This window comes from Apis florea, unplaced genomic scaffold, assembly GCF_048593485.1.
Source record: "Apis florea isolate Af1SG1 unplaced genomic scaffold, ASM4859348v1 contig_1789_pilon, whole genome shotgun sequence".
Lineage (NCBI taxonomy): Eukaryota > Metazoa > Arthropoda > Insecta > Hymenoptera > Apidae > Apis > Apis florea.
In genome coordinates, this window is record NW_028256481.1 from 3,775,394 (window position 1) to 3,801,232 (window position 25,839).

The window sequence follows — 25,839 nt, forward strand, 5'->3', positions numbered from 1 at the left end:
GTAATATTGATTTATACGAAATTCATATTTTTTCAAGTATTTTAATACGCAAGAGAAAATTTCAAGGATGATGGATGATATAAAATTGATCTTTATCCGATTAAAATCCGGCAATCTAAACATTCTGTCACGCATACTTTTTTCTAGAATCTTTGAGAACGAAAGAATGGACGAAACGACTTTATCAGCAGTCGATAGCAGTTGGGCAAGAATTGTGTTATGCGATGGAATCGTAAAATGCAATACGATTCGAAACAGATTCTCCATTGAGCCTCGTCATTCCTGTAAATAAGCCTCGACGATTTTTCTGTAAACACATGTCGCTTAACGATTTTCCCGTGTCTGAGTCACCGGTGACCCCAACCGATGAACTCACACAGATACACCTCGAACACTGTGGCCTCGTATCGCTCGGGAGGCTGTGACTAATAGGGAGATACAATGCAATAAATTCGCTATTGTATAGATGGAATTTTATGCGAGCGTGGCCGAATTGACGCGGAATCGCAACAATCGAACGAAAATATCGCGGTTCGAATTCAATTCGCGTGAAGCATTGCCTGGTTTTATTGGAGGCATAAATCTAGGAAGAATCTAGGAAAATGGAAAATGACAGGGGGCCGTAATATCGCGTCATTTTTCTCTCGATTGCAACCGTTCGTTTATAAAAGTGGCTCGTGTTGCTTAAAGAAATTTAAGAAAAACGTACATTTCACGCATTTAAAGTTTTCCCTCTATCTTGCATTGTTAAAGTTGTAGTAGATATTTAAGCTGAAACTTTACGTTTATTTCGTTCTTTTGGGGTGATATTGTATAGAACAAAAGTATTATTGGTTTCGATAAACTCGCGTAAGAATTATCGCGGCATTTGCTGCAATAAATCACATCGCGTTAAAATTGTATGCTCGTTACTTGAAAATTTCAATTGTTTGAAAACTTGATCGTCTAGAAAATTCTTTTTACAGGAGGAGGGTCGATTCTGAAGAGATCAAAACGAAAGTTGATAAAAATTGTTATTATTACATATAAATCGTTAATGTATTCTTGAAAATATATTCCCTTCGATCAATTTAACAAACGAATCTCATTTCAACATCATCAACCTACAACTAAACATCCATTGCTAACTAAAAGAATTGCACAGTTTTATCATTCGCAACGAATGTAATACGAGAACGATATTCTCTCATGCCGATGAAAAATGAATCACGATTTAAGAAAAATAAATCTAGAATAAAATTCGGCGGTAAACGATAATTGCTCGATCGAGAAACAATAGGATCGAATGCACCGGCACGGTACACACGACGCCTCTAATCATAGACTCGGTGGTTCAATTGGGTCAATTAAGAGAGTCGTTTCGAAAGCCCTTCCATTTTCGCGCGAGCAATTTCGAGGCGAATGCGTCAGCCGGTGCTCGGTGCCATGGTGTCCCATGGCGCAAATAAATCGCACGTAAGTGTGCGAGCTTCGTGAGTTTCTCCACGGAAATTAATTATTGACGTTGTTTCGTCGCATTGCCTAATGCTAATGACGCGAGATTTTTTGGAAGCAGTAAATATTTTGTTTCGAAGGATAAATAATTGGAATTGTAGAGAATTGCACAGTTTGCTTTTTTTATGGCCAGAGAGATGTTCACCCGAATTATTTATAATTATTTAACGTTTTGCAGAAATGGATCAATTAAGACATCCAAGTTAAAAGTCGTCCCTTTTTTATAAAATTGTCAAATCCGTTCAAATATTTATCTCAAGAATGTGGTGAATATTTTCCTGTGGCAAGCAATTGCATTTGTTACTTCTTAATAAATCCACGTAAAAACACAAATTATCTCGGTTAACCTGTTATGTCATGTATTCAGTGTTGGACTTAATTAATAACAACATTATGAAACTTCGTATGGGCTGTTTTATTTAATAGATAATACATCGAGTAATAATAACGATGAGATGCTTGTCAGAATCAATTTATTTTCTAATTTTTTTTGATTTGCCCAAAAAGGGTAAGATATATCTCACAAGCATATAAAAATTATGATATAATTTTCGATATTAAAACCGACAATACCGACAATTGGACAAATGTCACAAAGGAAGACCTATCAAATCCTACAAAAAAAAAAAAAAAAAAAACTATCTAATCTAATCTAATCCAAAGATAGTTTAACTTCCTTTCGAGGCAATGAATACAATAACGAACAAGAAAAATTGCAACAACAATCTTTCATGAATCTTCAATACATAAGATACATAAGAAAAATGGGATTTTCAGATCGACGAAACACGACTCGTATTTTCGCGATTCGAGGACGAAGTTGGTCGGCAGCAGGTCGGCCAGCACCGCCTCTACGCCGATTATCCTTCATCGTCGGCGCTAGGTACACACTGTACCAGCTAGATTCGCTTTTATGACGTCATAATGAACCGACAATCAGCAGCATTGTCGACATAATTCCCGCGCGCTCGTCTCGCTCGGTCTTACGCCATTGTTCGGCCCGGCTCCTTTTCGACTTTTCCTCTCCTTCTCGCCCAATGCTCCTTTCCCCGTCACAAAGGGGAGCCCAGCTGCCCCGAGGAAAGGATCCTCTTGGCCACGACTGTCTCGTCGAGTGGTCGACTTTTCAAAATCGTCTTTGGAGCAGCGTAAGTAGCGTTCACCTCGAAATTCTTGATTGGTTTATTTTTATGGTTGGGTGTTTTTACAGATATTTTTAATTCGTTGGAAATACTGGAGATGTAGAATTATTTTGTATCTGTTAGAGGAATACGGCTAAAGGAGGGGTGAAATATATAAAGTTTCGATCCGGTAATGAGAGTCACGAGAGGGAATTTGTACGCGTGTGTGCATATTTAAGTGGAATTTCTTTTTGTAATGTATATGCAAATACTTTTTTTTTCGCGACCATTGTCACGAAAACTCGTTTATTAACATTTTAAAAAATTCACAAGTTGCGATTATACGTTCGCTTTCAAGATGAAATTTCCTAAAAGTTTATTCGTTAAGTCGATCACAATAGTAAAAAAGTTTCGCAACAATTGTGTTGTGGTTTATTGTTATATACAGAGGAAATTTGTACTTGTGCATATTTAAGTGGAATTTCTTTTTATAATGTATATACAAATACTTTTTTCTTGCGACTATTGTCCCTTAAACTTGTTTATTAACATTTTAAAAGTAGCCTCATAAAATTCACGAGTTGTGATTATACGTAGCTTTCAAGACGAAATTCCCTAAAAATTTATTCGTTAGATCGATCACAATCGATATTCGTGAATGGCGGTCAATAACATCTCGATATATCTGGTATCACGCAAACAATCTCTTCTTTAATAAAGCATCCTTTTGTATCAAAATACAAAATTCCTCAAAATAGTTGGAATTTTTCCTCCCCGACATTTCCCAAGATCCTCGAGAAATTCCCAAATTTCCAAACAACCAAGTCTCCCCTCCCCTCTCCTTTCGACTCACAACTAGAATCGAATCGGTACGCGATCTCGGCTGGGACAGAAACCAGTTCCAGCCCCGTTTCGACGGACAATCGAATATTTATGCGCCCGCGTCCTGGGAGACGGGGAAACGGGCCGAGATGTAACGAGATTCGCATCGTGCACGCGGCACGGGGAATCGTAGAAAAGGGATGAAATGATGCGCCGCTAATTCCGTTATGCCCCCGTGATCGATCCTCTCTGCCCCCGTTCGTCACGCATTGTACCCTGCACGTGCACCGGGGAAACGGAGCGTTTGTTTCGGTGTACACGGTGTGCCGAAATTAAACGAGACGATCGACCATGGACGGACTCTACGGAGAGGAATAATAGATTTCTCGATTCGAATTTTCGCTCGATACGCGCGGATAATATCGGCAACGGGAGGAATCCGTTGTTAAAAATGTTGGTAAAAATAATTGGAAAGTTTTCGCTTTTGCTACGAAAAAAATCTATCATCCTGTACATATTAAGAGACATGAGTTGAGAATAAAATCTTCTTCCTACGAAATATATTTGATTCGAATGGTAGATTCGATTCTCCTAGGTACACCCTGTATACGTGTTCTACCATTCTTCCAATCCAGATACACACACTCGCACGTGTACGTGCACGGAGGAGAGCGGTTCATCGCGTATGTATGTAGGACAGAGGCGGCAGCTGTGAGACAGCTGTAAGGGCCTTTTTACCTGCTCCGTCCGGCGTGCGTAGAACCGGGGCCCCGGTAGCGTGGCGCATCCACGGGCGAAAAAAAGAAAAGGGAAGAAAAAAAGAAAGAAAGAAAGAAGGATCGGAAAGTGGGCGAACGGCTGACGCGCGTCGTAAACGCGCACTCGCCGAGAGCGCGACATAGGGAAACGACAGAGGCCAGCACGTGCAGCCCGCCGAAAAAAATAATAAGCGCGCCCTTTCGACGTTGAACGGAACTCCGAACCGCCCGCCTCGGGGCCAAGGTTCAGATTAAGGTTTTTGCGGATCACCGCGTCAATTACGACATCGGGCTTTTCTTTTTTTTTTTTTATTTTTTATTTCACTTTTCAAGGAGTGGCGATTCTCCAACTGATTGGGAGGATTCTTGATCGGGGGCCTGAAGATTGATTTCGGTTTCTGAATTCGGGAGAATTATAGCGAGAGGATGGTATTTTCAGAATTTGTTTCAAATTTTCCTCCTTCTTTCTTTTACTTATTTTTATACTGTGTTATTCGTGCAGTAATTTATTTCTATTAGTTTCGAAAGTTTTCATTCATTCTGATTGCTTTGAATAAAAATGGAAAATGTGTTGCGATTCTTCGAAGAAGGGAGTGGTATTATCCTGTGCGTGTTTATATCATATGGAAAATTATAAGTAATCAAGATCACTAAAGTTTCTGGAAAATACGAACTTTATGAAGTATAAGATCCTCTCTTCGTTTCTGTATGATTTGCAATTAACATGTATGGCAATTGGTTAATAAATTCTTAAATTATATTATGCACTTCTTCTTTAGATCAAGTATCAGTAATCTTTTATGTTATATAGATGAAATATTTCGTGTTACAATTTTTTATTATATGCTATTTATGGAAATGTCTCGCGGTTTGCTAGAATATGCAAGCATGAAAGAAATATTATTTGTTGTTTGGAGTTGTTTATGTTCAAATTATTTCAAATTCGAGTCATGCCCATTTTCAAATATCGGAAGAGATGTAAAAACATCATTGATTATACATAAATGAAATAATTTTTGTCTGAAACTTTTGTAAAAAATTTTAAATCTGAAAGAACTTAATTTTAGAAAGAATTGTCTAATTTTCTTCAACTAATTCTATTTTAAAAAAATAAACCAAATCTATTTCCATACGTAACATAAATCATCTCCTATTAACAAAAAAAAAAAAAAAAGAAGAAGAAAAGAACAAGAAACATATTAATCTATTCGAATCATTTCCAAGTTATTCGATTAATGAATACTTTCAAATACACGAAACATTGCGACACGTAAGACCTGTCTATAAATTAAAATCTATCAAAAGATTTGATTTTCATTCGAACAAAATCGTCGAAAGAATTGATTCAAAATTTAATTTCTTCAAATAAATGTGTTCCTTAAAAAAAAAAAATTCATCTCCACACCCTACAAATCATCCCCCTTGTTAACAGAAAAATCGAACACGAAAATCGAGCGTTACGTTCGTTTCGCCAAGTACGAAGGGTCGTCGATTCTATATTTCTTTTTTTTTCTTTCTTTCTTTTTTTTTTTATCGAGAGAATTCGCGAGGAATTTCATCGGACGGGGTGTCTTGAGTTTCCCTTTCACGGGATTGACGCGCGAACTCAAGGTCTTGCCTTGGCTTCAGGGTCGGTGCCACGGCCCGGAGAGTGCGAAACGGAGAAAGAGAGAGAGAAAGAGAGAGAGAGGACACGGTGGCTCTCCTCGTCTATTCTCCTTCTCCCTCGGCCCCTTTCTCTTTCTCGCACGCTTGTATCGATCCGACTGGCTGCCGGATGTAGTATCTTCGACGCAAACGCAAAACCGAGCGAAAAGGTGAATGCAAACGCGAAATTAGACACGCGGCGCGCGCGTCGCCGGCGAAATTTCGAGGAACAACAAATACTCGGGGCTGTTAGACGGAGTTGTCGGCGAGTGAGGAGAAGGAAGAATTGGAAAATTGGATTTTTGACGTTGAAGAGGAGAAGGAAAATCACTTTTTTGGAGAATTATCTTCCTCGAATGTGTCCATATTGCGCTTCGATATTTCTGTTGAAGACAATTTTTCATCGAGAATCTTTCGTGAAACGATTTTCGATACTGGAGGAAAATCATTTTTGAGAATTATTGTATTTGAGATTACTTTTCATTAAGAGTCTTTTTATAAACCCGTGTTTTTAGAACTATAGAATTATTTTATTATAAATAAAATGGATGGAAAATTCCAGAAGAATGAATCGTAAAACGATTTTCGATGCTGGAAGAAAATCATTTTTGAGAATTATTGTATTTGAGATTACTTTTCATTAAGAGTCTTTTTATAAACCCGTGTTTTTAGAACTATAGAATTATTTTATTATATATAAAATGGATGGAAAATTCCAGAAGAATTTACATTTTTTTCTGAATTTATAATTATAATTCTTCCTTTCCCCCCCTATATTAAAGTATTTAAAACTCTCAGAAAATGAAGAGATCGAAATCTTGAAATGCATTAAAATTCGTTAAAGAATTAAATAGATGCGAGATAATAGTTCTTAACATTGAATATTGAATTATAATTCAGCAAGCCTGATTACGGTATAAAAATGCGATATAAAAATTCGTTTTTATATTTATACTTTATATTTAATTCGTACGAATATGAATAATAATATGCAAGAGATAATTTCGAAGAGTACATAATAAGTTTGATCATCCATCATATAAATCGTAATTATAGGATGAGCCAATTGGTAGCCGATTGAAAGCGTTATTAAATTTATCGAGAGCGATATATGAATAATTTTATTGCTATATTCAGATTTATTTTAAACAACTACTTCTTCGTACCAGGGACAATTCCACATAATTTAAACAACTTATGATTTAAATGTAAAATATAAGAAAACGATCATTATCGTATCGTATATCACATCGAACATTTTTCGAAAAACTAATATTTGCCTCAAAGTAAATCTCATTATAAAATATTGCTTCATCATTATACAGTGAAATTAAGTATAAAAAAAAAAAAAAAAAAAACAACGTTCATTCTATATACTTACTCAAACCAAGAATTTACACATTCGTGCCCCTGGCATACAGGGAACAACGATACATTTTAATGTCGAGCGTTTAATTCCACCATCTGGAAAACCCAGATAATGGAATAAATTGACCGCTGTCCTTTAAATAACGAAAAGGAAAGAAAGAGAAAGGAAAAAAAAAAAAAAAAGAATATGGAAAATTTAGTGGAAACGTATCAGATCGTCTGGCCGGTTTATCTATTCATTCGTTGGATAGAGAACACATTTCATTTTCCCTTCGTTACGTTTTTGATAGACATCTTACAAGATCGCACGGTTATCGCCTATCTGTTCCTGTTCCACCTAGATTACATTACCCGGTATAAACTGTTCCATTTACGGTCGGTATAAAATCAGGAAAGGAGCAAGCCATTCTCACAAAGTCTTTCAGCTTTTCGAGCTAATACGGTTCTCATTAAAAGCACTTTGGTGTTAATTAAAAAAGCGAAAAGAGTGGATGCAATTTAAATTTACAATGGATAGCGTGAATTCCATTTGAAAGTTGAGTTGATGGAACCGAACATATTTCAAAGGAGTAATTTTACATGGTAATATTACGTGCGTTATGGTGCTGCTTTGAAGTCGTTCGCTAGAACATTCGCACCTACTGTTCCCAGAAACGATTCTCAAACTGATGTAAGCAAGTACCAACCAGATCTGTTTTCAAAAACTCAGATATTGTATCTCTATTCGAGTTTGATTTGTTTCATTCATCTCTGGAAGCGTTCTAAGCGTTCATTTTAACGTTCGTTTTAAGAGAGAGAGAGAAAAAAATAAATTTCCATATGGAAAATTAATTAATTTACTAACTATGTTGTTGAAAAGTTTCAAAAATCATCGTTTGCAAGAAAAAAATTCCTTTTTGTTATTCGAATAGGACACAAAAATTGTCATAAACTTTAAATTTGATCACCAATATTTATAAGATGATCACAAAAATTACCTAAAAATTATTAGCTTCGTTTATCTTAAAAAATTTTTCACACATCCAATTTTTATTTTCAGCAAATGCAAAATAATTCGAATTTAAATTTGAAATAGATCAATTCTCGAAAAAGGATTATTGCAATTGAAGCATTCGCCTATATCCCAATAACCAGAAAATTAATCATATTAAAATTATTAAAAATGCTAAATCCAAGTAAGAGTCAATAAGAGCGTTCTTCACCGCTAAAGCAAATATTCACAGGCAAATATTCGATTTCTCTCTGCTCCCGAATCTTCGTGGAAAAGCAGGGGCGTTTGATCGCGATCGAAACGAGAACAAGTCGAAAAAGTTGTGCGGAATACGCAGCCTAGCCACCGTGGGAGCGTGTAAGCACGCATATAATGCGTGCGCAAGGTCGCACGATTCGTACGCGCGATACACACGCGCAAAACCGTGGCGCGCTCGCTCCAACCCTACACGAACGGAACGCACACACGCGCGCGCGACAGCGACGCCGCATGAGTCACGAGCGGCGTTTGAAATACGCGCGCACGTCCACGCTGTGTGCGTGCACGCACGCTGAAAGGCGGCCTGAAAGGAGAGAGAGACGCGTGCCTGACGCATTAGAGGCTTGCACCGCTCAAAATCGATATGGCGAATCTAGCCGGATTATATCCTTCACGGGGCTTCGCGCGATGCTCGTAATCCACGGGTAGTAAATCGTGGCCCCAGTTTCGTACCAGCCGGATTTCACGTTTCGAATCGTTGTCGTTGGTTGGAAGCGTGTTGATTACGATCGGCCACGATTGTATACGTGCGGCTCGTATATTATAGAACGTGGAAACTTTGGTACAAGTAACTGGGCTACGATGTAACGTACGAAGAGATAAGGTTTCGAAGCGAGAGAAGGGTATATTTTTGGATGTTTGGACACGTTTCTATTTAATTTTATTCGTTCTTATCGTAAGTGATCTTTTCAATTTTTCGAGGGCGATCTTGGATTTTTGTGAGAGAAAGGTGGAAGAAAGTTATATCTAAGCTTAATAAAATTTGTTAAATTAGTTAATTTTCTTTCAAAAAAAGCACTGGTTTTATTTGCTCTTTCGATTTATAAGCACAATAAAAAACATGTTTGCGTTGTATTAATGACGTATAAGAAGAATATGTTATTATATAGTTTAATGTCCAATAGTTGTTACATGTAATATAATACACGTAAAAGAATATTCTGTATTCGATTATTGTAGATTTTGGACTCGTTTGGACTTAACATTTTTTAACGTTTTACTTCTTACTTTTGGAAATTTCAAATTTCCAAGACGTTTTAATAGATAAAAGTTTTCAGAATATATTGAAAGCTTAAGATACTATACGAAAAAAAAAAAAAAAAGAAAAAGAAAGAATAAGAAAAATCTTATAAGTGTCGTAGATAAAAAAAAAGAAATCACCGCACAGATAGATAAAAAAATAGAGTCGAGCAACGAGGATGAAAGGTCTTTTTAAAGACCTTCCAACCCATAAATCCAGAGGCAAAAACAAAGACGATAAAAAGATGGAAAGGCTGTAACGAGGCTCGATATCTACCTGTCAACAGCTTGGAAAACGAAGCAGAAGCCTCTGCCCGTCTCTGATCAGCCCTTGAATCCGATCGTTGCAGGGTAACAGGGACGGTCAACACGGGCAAAGTATTTTGCATTTTTCAGCTGTAATTGCGCATTGGGGTGCCCTACCTTCTCATTAAGCGCACGTGAACGGTTGCACGTGCACATGTGTCGTTGGCGTGTTCTGTTCGCGACAAGGTTCTCGACTTCGAACACCCCTCGCCCTCCGCCCTCGCCTTTCGTTCGATCCCCATCGAGAACAATCCATGACCACGACACCGCCACCACGAAAAATCTCTCTCCTTCCTCTCTTCGTATTAACGAGGTTAACCACGTCATTTCTGTGGAATTCTTTCATTTCGGCAGGCCCATTACCGTCTACTCGAATTACCCTGCCGTGCACACGATTCGAAGCGAAATTGCCAACTTTCCATGCAAAAGCATCGCGAGCCGGGGCCGAAAGCATCCGCGGAATCCGAAGATTGATCGCGAGCACGTGAATTCGTGTAGAGTGGTACGAGTCTGCGTAATGAACACGGAATTCCACTTCCGGAATTTTGGAAACTCGATGGACGATCGAGCACGATTAGTAAGATGTTTCAATCCTGTATACGATGATCTCCTGTTATTTTTCGTTTTTTTAAAGTTTTAAAAATTCGCTTAATTAATTTTATCCATCGTTGTTTCTTCTTTCTCAATGAAAGTAGATTTCGATAAATCGTCTATTATCTTGTTTCCTCCAACAATATTTATCATTTTTAATATTATCTAAAACGTCTAAAACGTTTGAAAAAAATCCTATCCTACTATCTCTGATCTTAGAAACATTCCGAGAGCACATTTTATTAAAATAAAACTATCGTTCAATTTTAAATAAATAAATAATCATATTTCTAGAAATTATTTCATTGTTTCGTTTTGTAACTGATGATTTAAAAAAAAAAAGAAAAGAAAAGAAAAGAAACGTTCGAATAAAATTAAGAGATACATACATCAGAACGTTTCAAATCGAAGAGAAATCGAAGCAAAACTTTTCACATCAACTATATACATCAATAATATATTTTTATTATTACTATTAAATCAAAAATCACTTGATAATAAATACGCGAATAATTGATCATAACGTATATATACCCTTTAAAGAATCTTTGCAACGGCGAGAATGGAAGAACCACCGCGGATTTCGCCGCGGACCGCGGACACCGCCGCCCGAAGCTTTTCCAATAAGTGTCCCGGTAGCGGGCGAGATCGAGCGGGGAAACAAAAGGGAAACGGTGAAAGTGAGGCGTGGAGGGGTGGGCGAGGGAGGAGGGAGGGGCGAGGGGAAACACGGGCAGAGCGGAACGAGCGTGGAAAGCGGCGCGTCGACGCCGGAAACAGGAGGCGAGGCAAGGTGTCACGCGGCTCGCGCGCTTCTTCGACTTCCGTCCGCAACAACTTCGAGGTTCGAAGTTCACCGGGAATCGATCGAACCCGTCCACGATTTTCCGCGTGTACACAAGAGCAAGTGGTAGTAATAAGTGTGATGGTAAGTGAATGAGAAACGTGGAGAGAGAGAGAGAGAGAGAGTGAGAGAGATGAGGAGGTTTAACGAGAAAGAAAGAGTGCAGTGGAGCATGGAGGAGAGAAAGAGCAGGGTTAGGGGGTGAAGTAGGAAAGGGGAGGAGAAGAGATGAAAAAGGAAAGAGGCGAGGAGGAGAGAAACACGAGGCGGAGCGCGTTCTCTCTCTCTCTCTCTCTCTCTCTCTTTTTCTCTTTCGTATACGCGCGATTGTGCGTGCGTGAGTGCGCGCGCGCGCGCGCTTCGTTCTCGTAGAGAATCGGTGTGTTACGGGGAGGCTGTGACTCATCCTGCGGGAGAGGGAGAAGGAGAACGAGACGAGCGAGGGAGGGGGGGGAGAGAGAGAGAGAGAGAGCATGGGGGGAGAGAGCGAGTCCTGTTCCCGTGGCAGGAAGCAGCGAGTGGGGGCGGGGATCGATATATCGACTCGAGAAACGTTCCTGCCGCTAGCAGGACTGCGTAGATTCAAGGTCCTCTTTTTCTCTGTTCCCTCTCTCTCTCTCTCTGTCTGTCTGTCTATCTCTCTGCGCGTTTCGTTCTCTCTTTCTTTCGCGGCTGCTCGACTCGCTCTCGGTCTCTCTCTCTCTCTTTATCTCGCCTGAACGGAGTCACAGTGTTCTTTCCGTGGCGTAGGGAGAACGAATACGCGCAAAACTGTAAATTCCGCCCGTTTCCAAGCATCTCGTTTCGACGTAGGAATTTCACTAGGCGACGTTTTATTTTTGCCTCGTTTATTGTCTCGCTTCGCTTTCGGAAGAGAAGTTGGCTGCTTCGTTCGTTTGCATTTTTGGGAGTGGGTGGGGTTCACCATTCCCCAGGGGTGAATTTTTTATCGGATTGAATACGATTTCCTCTTTTGTGATCTGATTATTGCATCGTATAAGTCGAATAAATTCGAACTGGTAGTAGTTTAAATGGAGGAGAAGTAAAAACCTCTGAACGACATTCAGAGAATCGGTGTGGATTATGGATCGAATTATGAAAGATGTACTATTCCCTTCCGTATAAAAGGAGTTAGTTGAAAAACGAAAGTGGAAATCAAAGTTATTCTCTCGTAAGATAAGAAATAAAATAATTCGTTTGTAAATCACTTCGAAATTGTATATCGTAAATTATACAATATATACAAATCGTAACCAGTAATGAAATAACTTATAAATTGTTATGTATATCGAAAAATTGTATTAATTTTTTTTATGAGCGAACACGCGTGAAGGAACGCACACGTGTGAAATTATTATTTCCTATAAAAAAAGAAATCCATAAAACTATTCAAATTACGAATAAAATATTAATATTTCGAACAAATCGTTTTATTATTATCCTCATCGTGTGCGACACGATTTCAACGCGTCTCGGTGTTAAAGACTCGAAACAGGGAGGAAAAGCGGAGGAAAATAGAAAAGATCGGAGGGAAAGGGGGTTAAAAACCCAAAAAAGAAAAAAAACGAAGTAACCCTGACCTGTTCGGTCACCCATCGACCCTATCCAAACCCTTTCCAATCCTCGTTGAAAATCGACACGTAGACCCCTTGTTCGAGAACCGAAGCCCCGACCGATCGATCGGCTCGGTTCGCCGGCTATCGTTTCCGCTCGTTTCCATAGGCGATGATTCGCGACAATTCGCTGGAAACGCGTGTACACTCGTCCACGTGACATCTAGTGGGTGACATCGGTCCGTGCGTCGAACCTGCTACTGCAAGATGGCGCGATCACAAGAGGAACAAGAGCCACGTTGAGAACATCCGGTGCGTGAAGGGCAGGGGGAGAGGAGCGTTGTACGAGCGTATTTTGCCCGTTTTTCGGCCACGTTCTATCGATTCGCGAACCAGTCGTGGCCAGGCCGTTTCCGTTGTCGACTTGGAAGCAAGTTTTCGGGGGGAAAAGCGACGCGAATTCGATTCGTTTCGAGCGTGCGAGCGCACGCGCGCGCACACGCCGCGCAATGACTGCGTCCTTTAAAATTGGATTCTTGAATAGCATTACGAGGGAACTTATTGTGTTGGCTGCTGGACCCAGGGGTTCTCAATCGATCGTTTGAAAAAATGAGAAGATGTCCAAGTTATTCGAATCTTAAGAATTCGTTATTCGCATCGAGCAAATCGCAATATTTAAGAAATTTAAGGATATTATATTTGCAATAATTGTGTGTTTTCTCATTGAATATTTTGGAGTACCTTTTTATAGAATCTACTGATGATTTTGGTAGAAAATTTATAAGTTACAAAATGATCATGGTCTATCTTTCCGTTTAATTGTCAAATATTTACAATAATCAGATATGATTTTATTTTATACAAAAATCGGTTCTTTAAATGAAAGTTATTCTGGAAAAATAAAATAGAATGAAAGAAACGGAACTATAATATTAAAATATTTTATTGTAAAAGATGTATAAATGATAAAGTATAATGATAAATACAATGAAAAAATAAACAATAAAGATTCTAATATTATCCTCTAAAAGTTTTATTTTTATTTATTTATTTATTTTGATATACTTTGAATTAAACAAATTAAAAAATTAAAAACAAGATATATTTATCATTATTGCTAATAACCTGATTGCCTTTCATAAATTCTAATAAATACAAGAAAAAAAGTAGTTTAAGTTATATATTTTATTAGTACTTTTATATTATCTTGGAAATTGATTTCTTCAAGATCTTTAACAATAATTGTTTCAAGCTCATCACTATCAACCGCAAAAAAATTTTAGATGAAGGTACTTTTAGACGAGGAATTTTCGTTTCATCCTTTCTCTTTTAGAGAATAAGAATCGAAGAAGATATACTATAGCCGTCTTCGAAGCTTGGTTTTTAACATACTTCATTGTATAACTTGTTATCCAAAGGAGAAGACAAATATGGTTATTGACAGCGGTAATTATGATCCGTTCCAAGAAGAAAGCCGAGAAGAACGAGATATGCTACTGAATAATGATAATTGAGATTTATTCGAGCAACACAGACGAGTTGAACGATAAATTACCAGGAACGTCGACTTTTTATGCTAGATCCTCGGTTCTACAGTTCAGTGAAATTATTTTACTCATTTTTCGTTTGCTCTCAAAAATATCAAAAACATTTGTTTTTATATTTTTATACTTGTTTTTTGTGATAAAACAATTCTTGCACATTATAATTAATCTCATATAATAATAAGATTATTCTCTCTTTTTATTAGAAACATCTTTATATTTTCATTAAAAATATAATTAGTATATCGTAAGCGAGATATCTATTTTTAAAAAATGATTTAAGTGGATAAATTAAAATAAAGTTCTGTTTATCACTTTGGTATAATTTTTAAGTTATTAAAAATTCATTGAATTAGCTTTTTGATCCTGATAAAATTTTCAATTTATAGAAATCAAATATTTCGGACACTTACATCTTTTGCATTGAATTTCATCCATATCTCTATTAAAATTACGATCCTATTTTTTACAATTCGTTAAATTCGATCCCACTATCGCTCCGAAGTACTTCTAAGATAAAAATAAAATATATTTCTAGCAGAATAAATTACGATTTCATTCGATTCGTCAAATATACTACGAATAGCAAATCCAAAATTGAGAAAGAAATCAGAAATCATCCATCTCTAAACAATGCCTCTAACTTTCGTTCGAAATCGCATGACGAAGAAGAAGAAACGCGCAAAATCGAGCTCGAAATCGCCATCGCCTCCTTAACCGCGACTTTTGCATAAAGATTATCGGGAAACGGGCCGGTTTAAACGCGAGCAGATGTACTTGAAGCGACAGATGCTCAGGAGGTAATGCGAGAAATGGCCGTGCACGTCGCCACGTCGAATTCGCACACGCAGGATTCAGGGTTGGTACGACGAATCGAAAAACAGAGTCGTCGCTCGCTCGATCGATACTCTCCTTCTTCCTGCTCTATGTACACACACTCGCCTGCGTGTGTACACTTGCGTATATATATATATATATGTATATACATACACGCGCGTTTCAGGATTAACCGAAATTAAACTTACCGGTTCGTCCGAATGTATTTGGCGTTGGCCAGTTCAAGCAAATAGAAACGACGGCGGCTGACAGATGGCGGGCAGAGAAGAAGGGAAGATTTTTCGAAAACTCGGGGATATATGGGTTTCTGTCTCCATCTTGGGAGGAATATTTTCATCGTGCTTTTCCGTGTTGGATATTTATATTGGATGGTCGATGGATGAAATCGAGATTGAAACGAGTAATTGTAAATAGGGATACTGTTGGATTCTTATACAGAGATAAGATAGATGGTATGTACGGTATATATACGTAGTTGAAAATATTTGAACACTTGTTATTGCTGTCGAAAGTATGCACGTACAAATATTGCATTTAACATAGCACTTGATACGATTACAACAGTTTAATGAAAATAGAATATAGAATTGATGAGCTTCCTTATTGGAGTGGAAATATATATTTAGAATTATGTCAAAATAAATCGGACAATTTGTAAAACTTACGAAATTATAAAGATATATTTTTTAACGTTTTTTAAACTATTTTTCATTCGTTACAACTTAAAATAAATGATTATTTTCGCACACATTCACAAATTTAATTAATCTATAATTAAAATCACTATATCGAGTAATTTGTAAAACTTACGAAATTATAAAGATATATCGTAAGACAGATCGTAATCAACATTTTTCCCAACTATTTTTCATTCGATTGAAACTTAAATTTAATGTGTATTTATACACATTTATATAACAAACGACACAGCGTTGACCATCCGAGTTTTTATGCATTTCTCTCATCAGAGAAGCATATCTCTTCGCGCAGCTAATAAATAATTCGATCCCTAATCATCTCTCGATCGAATCCAATTCTCGCCAAACGAAATCGTCTCCCACAGTTCGATGTAAGTTCCATTCCCATCGATTTCAGATCGATCATTCTTTTTTCACGTAAAAAACGAACAGATGTCTGGCAAGAAAACGAGGCATCGTAAACGTGGTAGGCGACAAGCGAATCGCGGCGTAATCTCGGGGATCGTCGACGAACCTTGGCTAACGACCACGAAAACTGGATTTCACACTCGGCTGATATAACCCCCTGCAAAGCAAGGTTGGGGTCCTCGATCGTCGCGACGTCTTCGCGCGAGGAAAATCGAATTTTCGCCGTTTTCCCTTTTCGTGAGGGGAAGGGAAGGAGGGAAAGGAGAGCGGCGTTAATTCGTCCGAATGTTAAGTTTCCTTAAATGGAATCGATTAATCGACTTCTCCTTTTCGCGATTATACATCTATGGGACGATTGTTTTGAGATTATGTTTTGTTTTTTTTAAAGACGATTCCTTTTTCCCGTCTCCTTTCGAAAATTCGAATACGGTATTTCATCCGAATCTGATGAATCGATAAATTTGTGTATTAATGTAATCGAGGAAATGGAACAGTTTTTCACTCGAAACAGGACGATTTTTGCTGCGCGATAAAGAGGAAGAAAGAAATCGAAATAGAAAGATATATTTAGTGGTACACTTTTAAAGACGATTTCCCAATTTCCTACTTATCTTCTGATCTAGTTTAACCTCGATTGAAAATCTCTTCGTATTTCGTGATACAACTCCAATAACTAGATAACTAGATACATCGTACGATAAAAATATAAGTTGTAAGGTATAAATCAAAAAAAAAAAAAAAAGAGACGAGTAATTTTCCTTTCGTTTAATTTCGAAATTGAAACAAACAAAATCTGGATGGGAAAATTGGAGTGCAAGAATCCAAAGTTCATCGTGTGTGACGCGAAAAGAATTTATAAGAAGGGAAAGAGAGGAGGGATCGGGGCAAGGGCGGAGGGAGAGTTGCGAGACGAGTTTCAGCGAGAAGGTGGTCAGGAAGTGGGACGAATTTTTCGACTTCCGCGGCTCGATCGATCCCTCGTGCCCCGGCAGACTCTCAATATCCATTATTACGACGAAATAGGCGCGCGGGCGCACCTCGACCCCTCCCTTCTCCCGACCACGAAAAAAACCGGCGAAAACGCGAAAGTGCCGACGTCGAATCGAAAACGCGCTTTAATCGTCCGCTTCATTTGCTACACGTGGAATTGAATTTCTCTCTCTCTCTCTCTCTCTCTCTCTCTCTCTCTCTCTCTGTCTCTCCCTTCCTTCGAAATCGACTTTTCATCTCGTCACCCCAATTTGCGGGATCGTTTGGTCCTAACGTGATCTACCTGGTTCTAGACTCTTGAAAAATAAGCAAGGAAAGCAAGGAATTATGAAGATTCTTTTTTTTTTTTTTTTATTTATTCTATAACGTTATTTTAAAGAATTATTTTTTTCATTGCATTCGTTCAAAATTCACTAAATTAGAATTCGAAAGTAATCTTCGCATATTTCGATCAATCTGCAGATAAGATTTTGTTCGTTACTTTATCATTCGATTAAACAGTTTGAAATACTTGTAGTGTTTTAAAGCAATATGAGACATATTGTCTTTCGTTAAATAAATACGTTATGTCAACGAAATACATGTTTTTTTTGGGGGGGGGGGGAGAGGGAAATATTAATTTTTGTTTTTCCTTTATCATCTTATAACGAAATATAAATTAGTTCAAAGTTTTAGTGATACATCAATTATCGTATTCTTCGTGAGAAGCTAACATAACCTTATTTTTTGATAAGCATATACGAGAGATATTTAAGCATTTTCTTTTATTTCTATCTTTTATTTGAGGTTACTTTAATGATCTACCTCAAGAAACTCTTGATGAGAAATAAGCAATGAAGATTTTTTTTCATTTTTATTCGAAAAATTTAAAATACCCTTACTTTTTAATTTTTCGAAAGTAATATTTTCAACCAACATGACCAACATATTGTCTTTTGTTAAATAAAAGGGGTGCATTTGTATCAACGAAACACATGTTTTTAGATTATTGGGAAATATTAATTTTTGCTTTTCTTTTATCCTTATCATACCGATAAATTAATTCAAGGATACATCATCAATTACTGTATCCTTCGTGAGAAGCTAACATAACCTTGTTTTCTGATAAGCATACACCGTACGGGGAATATTTAAAACAGTATTTGTCACGCAATAACTATCCCATAAACTCTTTTTTTATTTCCGTTTTCCATTCGTTAAAGCAAATATTTCCTGCTACAACCTTATTTAAATATTACTTTAATTGAAGCACAAATCCGTTCGAATAATTCTTTGAAACGATGAAAAAATAGACGTGTAATAAAGAAATACAAAGAATGAATTAGCTAAACTTTCAAATACCAGTCATAAAACGTAAACATTCCAAGAACGATTGCACATTTAAAAAAATTTGAAAGAACACGATAACCATACCTGCTCACTTTTCTCGAACAGAAGAAAACGAGAAGACTAGAAAGAAAATAAATAACTCAAAAATAACCTTCGAGCAAGAAGAAAATTACAAAAGGAAAATGAGTGGATCGAGGGCGATCCTCCCTTCGTTTCGAAGCGAGTAGTAATCGGCATTGGGCGGGCTTTTCGGTTCCGGTTTCTCGATAAATCGAAACGGGCGAGAAGCCCGTCAACGGTAGCGAAAAAGGAGAGAAAGAGGATCCGGCCGACGCCCGCCGAGTGTTCGGTTACTGGACGACGACGACGACGACGACGACGATTCGCGCGCGTTCCACCCGATAACCGGCGGCGATAACCGGCCGCAATTGCCTCAGGGTTATCGTGCACCAGGCCAATCAACTCCGCCGTCACACACGGAGAGGCGATTCATTCACTTTTCCACGTCCTTGGAAAGTGAAAACGCGGGATGGACGATCGTTTGATCGATATTATTCGATTTTCGTCGAATTGCTCGAATCACACGTCGAGCGAAGCAAATTTGAAACGAAAGTGTGAAAAATCGATAGATGTTACGCGTATCTTTTAAATGCATACAGTGCGAATCATAAGAAAAACAGCTTCGCACGAATTTGACAATGGAAGCTATACAGAATTCAATTTTGTTTATTAGATTCGATACGAATATATACTTTTCAAATAAACAATTCTTTTTGTTGTATAATAAAAAATATGACGTTACATTTCCATTAGAAAAATTGATGAATAATATTAAAACTTTGATCACACAACTATAATCAATTTCAAGATCGAGTCCCTTTTGAGATAAAAGAATTTGTTCAACGCATAAAAAGTCTCCTTAGCTGAATTCATAACACGATGAAAGAGGTGCGATGGTGGCGCTCGTTGTCCCACGATTTCCGAAATCCCGGCTGTTCGCGTAGGTCAGAGAGTGGGGGAGAGTTTTTCACCCGTGCCCTTGGCCCCCAAGTCTCGATCAATCGCGCGCGAAAACTCGCCGAGAGAGAAGATCGCTGCCCTCTGGCGACACGTGCGAGCGGCCGACGTAACGCTACGTAACACCGCGTAAGCGGTCGCGTGGGCGTTGACGCTTGTTTTGGTCATGCACCCCCCCCTCTTGCTTTTCATTAGGTCATCGTGGCAACAACACGGTCTTCCTCTTTCGATTCTTCTTACGAGCAATAGAGCCACGATAGAAATTATAATAACGCCGTTATTAACGAACGTGAGAATTGGATGAAATAAATAATCGTTGGGCAAAATGTTGTATAGCGGATTGGATGTTACAGTGGCTTTTATCGTTGGGATTAAAATTGTTGGATGAATCTCGAGTGGAAAAGATTGTAGATAGAAATTATGTTGGAGCGTCGAGACGACGATAGTTGGATGGATTAAGTGAAAATGAACAATTGCAATAATCATCGAAACAGGAGGAAGATGAACAGAACAGTGATAGAAATTAATAATAAGAGCTTGGACAACTGTCGCAGGATTGGGTGGAAATAAATAAGGATTGCGGTGGAAACAAAGGAAGGATTATAATTAATTTTTTGTTACTTTTTGTTTTTTATCGAGATATAAAGGTCACGCTCGGTCTTTCAAGTGGGATGTTTACATAACAGCCCTTTCACATTTTCCAGCATTCGCTATCCGGTTGAAAACGAATTATCAATTATCGATATAATTGATCTTCCACGCTTTTATTGTATTCTGTCTTTTTTTGGAATCGAGACGTAACAAAGAAAATCATATCACTCACAACCGATTAATTATGGAAACATTTCTCGAAAAGTAACGCTTGTGCTTCGTTTCATCGTGCGCATCTTGTATCTCTAGCAAAGGCATAAGAAAAAGAAAAAGGAAAGAAGGTTGGAGATCCAACCATCGAAGAGCGTAAATGTTTGTTACATTCGTGAAGTATTTTATCACTTTTTCGTCCAACAAGTGTCTCAGAAACTGAACTTTCAGTTGCAGGAATAATTATTGAACTCTGCGATAGTTGCACTTGCATGGTTTTACGTGTTTCTATCAGATGAATATCGAAAAAATATTTTAAATAAGTCCGAATGAACAGACTCGATCGAGATAAGAGACTTTTTCGAACAGATAATTTTTCCTCTTTCAAATCTTTCAAATAAGCAATCGATTAAATAATAATATTAGAACACTTTGAATCAATATCACAAGAATTACGTTCGAATTCGTTTGAAGTTTCCTTTTTCAAAAAAATCGAATACACAAAGTGTTTCATTATATCTCACAAAAGCGACGAAAGCGGTAAAAATTAAAATTCCGAAGAATATTTCGATATTTCGATTAATAATAATAACACTCGCCTGGATAAGTCCTCCTCTCAACCTTGGCATAAAAAGGTGACAATGCAGCCAATTAACCGAAGATATAGCCTCTTCTTCTTCGCGTGCGTATCGATCGAATTGCGGCGAAACCTGGCAAGTGGCGAAACGTTTTCAAGGGTTGTGCACGGAGGGCCAATTGCGCGATCACAATTTCTCGTGCGTATCTTTGTGTTTTCCGCGCGAAAGAAGAGAACGCGGGGAAGGGTTGCAAGGGTAAAAAAGAAAGGGAGGGGAGAAAGAGGGTGGTTAAAATCGTTTAACCCCTCGAGCGGGGGAAACGGGTCAAAACAACGGGAAAGACGATAAAAATTGGGGCATCGTGGATGGCCTCTCGACATCAGCCAGGTGTACGATGAACTCGAGGGTGTTCCGCGAGCAGAAAGACACGGGGGGGTGAGCCTTCCCTCGGGATAAAGAGGGTGTTAAGATCCGCGAGGGTGTGGGTTGTTGTGACGGCGAGCTTGTACACCGGTCGGGGCCTTCGACTCGTGCCGTTGCCCATCTATCATCCCACCCACTCTTCCCAGTTCTCCTCTTGTTCTTTTATTCTCTTTTTTTTTCTTTTCTTTTCTCTCTTTTCTTTTTTGTTCTCCTTCTCTTTATGCCTACCTTTGTCGTGCATCGTCCCGCTCACGACTCGACTCGACTCGACTGTCTGAATGCATGAGGTCGAGCAGAAATGGAGACACGTTTTTCCTCGTGTCGATGGTGGAGGAGAGAAATTTGGAAGAAATTTGAATTTTTGAGAAACGTAAAATGTGGGAATTGTTCTGGTCAAGTGTTAATTAAACTGTCGTTTTTGATTGGTGGAGGAGGGTATATTGGTTTAGGGCGAGTGGAATAGATAAAGAATAATAAAGAAATTGAGAAAGGTTGTTCGAAGTATTAAAATTTCAAAGAGGTTATTTTCTAATATATTCGAATTCTTTTTTCAATTTTAGTTGTTTGTGAAAAAATTGAGGTAAAGTTTTTTTTCTTGTGTTTTTTAACAATCGATCATGAATCTTGAAAAGTGGCATCGATCTGACGATATCATTAACGGAAACGATCGCGAAATATGTGTGTTTAAAGGAATAATAAAATTTTCCATCATACGGAAAATGTATATTAAAACACGGATACCGAAACTAGTCATTTTCGCGATGATGAATTTCGAAGTCGATTATACGAAAATCTTTATAACTTTTAATCATCGAAATGACATCGATTTGGTGATGTCATTAATGCGATCCAGCCATAATATACGTTTAAACAAACGATAAAATTTTCCATTCCACGCATTTATGACTTGTGACAAATACGATAATGCATTATCCGGCGATTTATGACAAATTAAATAATAAAAAATATAATTAAAAAAAAAAAATTTTTTTTCCTCCTTTACACATTTCTTCAGATTCGTTCAAAATAAAAATTTGTTGCGTGTAACAATAATATTTTTATCTCTCACTTAAACAACGAAAACAACAAAATATATTTTGCATTATAATTATTCACGTTATTTATTGCATAATTTTTACAATTTTCGATTTCACGCAATTTTCCTCCTGTTGTTTTTATATATTCACGAATAAAGAATAGTAAAAAAAAAAAAAAAAAACTGAATTCCGAACAAGAGAACAATAAAAATATATCAGACCCGTATAAAAATAGTTGCATAATTTCTAAATTTTTTCCAAGCTTCCCTCGTCGAAATATTCCAATTAGTAATACTCCCTGCGGCGATTATGAAACGTTCGACGTCTCGCGTTCCAGCGAGTCGTAAAATGTGGACGAGTTGGGCATAAAATCGGTGGCGAGGATCGCATCAGGGTGATCGAATAGCGAGCGATCGACATCGAGAATCGCATATTATTTGCACTCGACAGGCTATCAACGGAGCGGAACAACAATTTTCTCGTTTAATCGCGGCTCATCACGAGATGCGCTCTGCCTACGCACGGCTGTCCGTGAAAGTCACGATAATAGCTGTCAGTGACTCACTTAAGGTCAGCTCTCGGAAAGTGGCACGATAAAGACAAGAAGCCGCGACGGACGAGTCGACGGACTCGTGAAAATCTTCGCCTCTCGAACGTAAAATTGTTTTCGATGTTCGTTAATTTACGAATCATATTCGAAATAATTGTAACATGTAATAACGCATCGTGCACGTTAACGTAACGTTCCTCTTATACAATTCTTTCGATCTTTGAAAGAAATAAGTTTTCTCTTCAGTTTTCTTGATGAAATGTTTTTTGCCACTTTTTCCAGAAAAAAATCAATATATATATATATGAGATTTGATCTATTTCGAAATAAAAATTTTAAAATTTTAAACGAATAAATTAAGAAACGGAATAACGAATGAGATAAAAACAATTGAATTTAATATTCTTTTGATTCAACAAAATAAACATTCCTGCATCACTTTTTGCTGGAAAATGTGTATTTTATTAAAAAAAAAAAAAAAAATTATACTCGAACGTTTCTATATATCTACACGTTCCTTAGAGAAATCGTGGAAATTCACATTACGACGATCATAAGATTATTGAAAATAAAGTTGATTTCGTGCTCGACCAATGAATAATGCGATGCAGCAAAATTGGTTTAAATGTAAACGTGCGAATGAAACGTTATTTATGACACTATAAACGATACAATGAAAAATGATAGACGCAGCTAAACGATTGGTAAGTGCTAATATCTCACGTTTTATACGCCTACAGCTCTTGGAGATTTGTGGCGGATAAACCAACGTTCCTCTTATCAATATCAACTCGTTCAATTCCCTATCAAACTACGGATTCGACAATCCGTAGGATCTTGTTGACAGGAGGAAAGCAAATTATTACGTATAAAAACCATATTATTCGACCCAAGTTCCATCTATTCCAGATATTATGAATTCGATATTAAGATACGTTATTAACTTTTCCTCCATTTTTAATCAACACGCTGCTTTAAAAATTGAAAACACAACATTTTTCTCTACTTGTTGAACAAAAGATTCGTTTTTTCAATCTCTAAAACGGAAGAATGGAGAAACTAGAAAAACTGGGAAAAATACCGAAACTTCTCGATTTTCTTCGATGATTGAAATGGTAAGTGTTCGGTATGTGGGGGAGGGGGAGGGAACGAATCGATTCGTTTTAATTGTTAGGCATGTACGTTTATCGCGACGGGAGGAACGAGAGGAGGGGGAGGGGGAGGAGCGAGAAAGAAGGAGAGAAGTGTTAGGCCGTATCGGCAGCAAACAACACGTTTGTTTCTTGAACGAAGCGGAGTTCGATACACGATTATTATGACCCGCGACGAGCCTTGAACTTGCCCTACGATAAGCGGAGCTGCTTACGAGACGGCGACGCCGCGCGGCTGTTTGTTGCACACCGCGTCGCTCTGCACACGACTTTGCCATTAAATTGACTCGCGTCGGGGTACAATGACCCCGTTGCATTCGAGTTTTCGAAACGAGCTCGGCCCCGATGGCTTAATTGCGTCAAAACAAGATGATTGAAAGGATTTGTTGTTGTTGTTGTTATTTTTTGTTATCGTTATTTTTCCTTTTTTTTTTTTTTTTTTTTTTTTTTTCGTTTTTAACGAGATTTTGACGAGAAATCGATCGCGAAAAGTTGATCGTCGAATGTAAAATGATCGAAAGGATTTATTTTTATTATTTTTATTTTTTTTTTTTTTAATGAGATTTTGATAAGATTCGTGGAATCGACGATATCGATCGGGTTTTTATCGAACGGTTCGAGGTAGTTGGTCGAAAGTAAAATGATTTATTTTTTTTTTTTTTCGTTTTTTTAATAATTTTGATAAGTTCGTGGAATCGATGATTCCACGCGTTTTATCGTTCAGTTCAAAAAAGTTAATTGCGTAAGATGATTGAAAGGATTGATTTATTTTTTTTTTTTTTTTTTTTTTCACTTTTTCCCAGTAATTTTGATAAAGTTCGTGGAATCAGTGACACGTGAGTTTTATCAAAAAGTTGAAACGATTGAAAGCAGTCGTTATTATTATTTTTTGTTAAGTTGGTTGGTTAAAAATGTCAAGAAAACTCGAAATACTCGATTCAATGCTTGTTTATCGTCGAAATTGGAAATTCGTGGGATAAAGTTTTTATCATATTATGAAAAAGTTGAAGAAGTTTGAGAAAATTGAACAATTGTTTATCGCGATGACCGAATTGCAATTGCAAACCATCTTATTATGACGAGAAATGCAATTTTACTCACTTTACTATTCAGGATCAGTAGTCGAGGAATAATACATTTAATATAATCGCGGGGTGGGGGATACTTGCGACAAGTCATTGGTAAATCGGCGCTGTTAGAATGACACATAATTCCCTGTTATATCAACGTCAATGATACATACGAGTTTATTTTATTCGAAAAGAAAAAAAAAAACGTCACGAAAGCCTTGCTTTCCTTCAACAATTTCCATATAACTTTTCACTATCGCCAATAACTGAACCACAATAGCACATGCATAATTAATGATAACCCTTGCTCGCGATGCCTCTGATAAATAAAAGGAAGTAAATCATTTGCATTATTTAAAAAAAAAAAGAACACGGAAAAAAATGTCTAACCTTTGTACACCCCACTTTAAATTGATTAATCTTTGTTTGTTAAAACAAAGATTACATCTCGATACCAATACACGCCAACAAATACGAAAACTCGAAAGATCGTCTTCGACGGAATTATTTTTCGAATGCATTTTGAAAATCTTTCTCGAGACGTCGAAAAATATATATATATATATAGGATAAATTAAAATAAAGAGTGAAACGAATCTTGCAAAAATTGGAAAATTATCTTATTTGAACACA

General features: G+C 37.4%; 1 protein-coding gene across 4 annotated transcripts in view; it reads right to left on the reverse strand.

Annotated features, from left to right (window-relative positions):
- Tet (tet methylcytosine dioxygenase-like) overlaps window positions 1-25,839 on the reverse strand; it is a 178,030-nt gene that overhangs the window by 131,760 nt on the left and 20,431 nt on the right. The gene's annotated exons all lie outside the window — the stretch shown is intronic.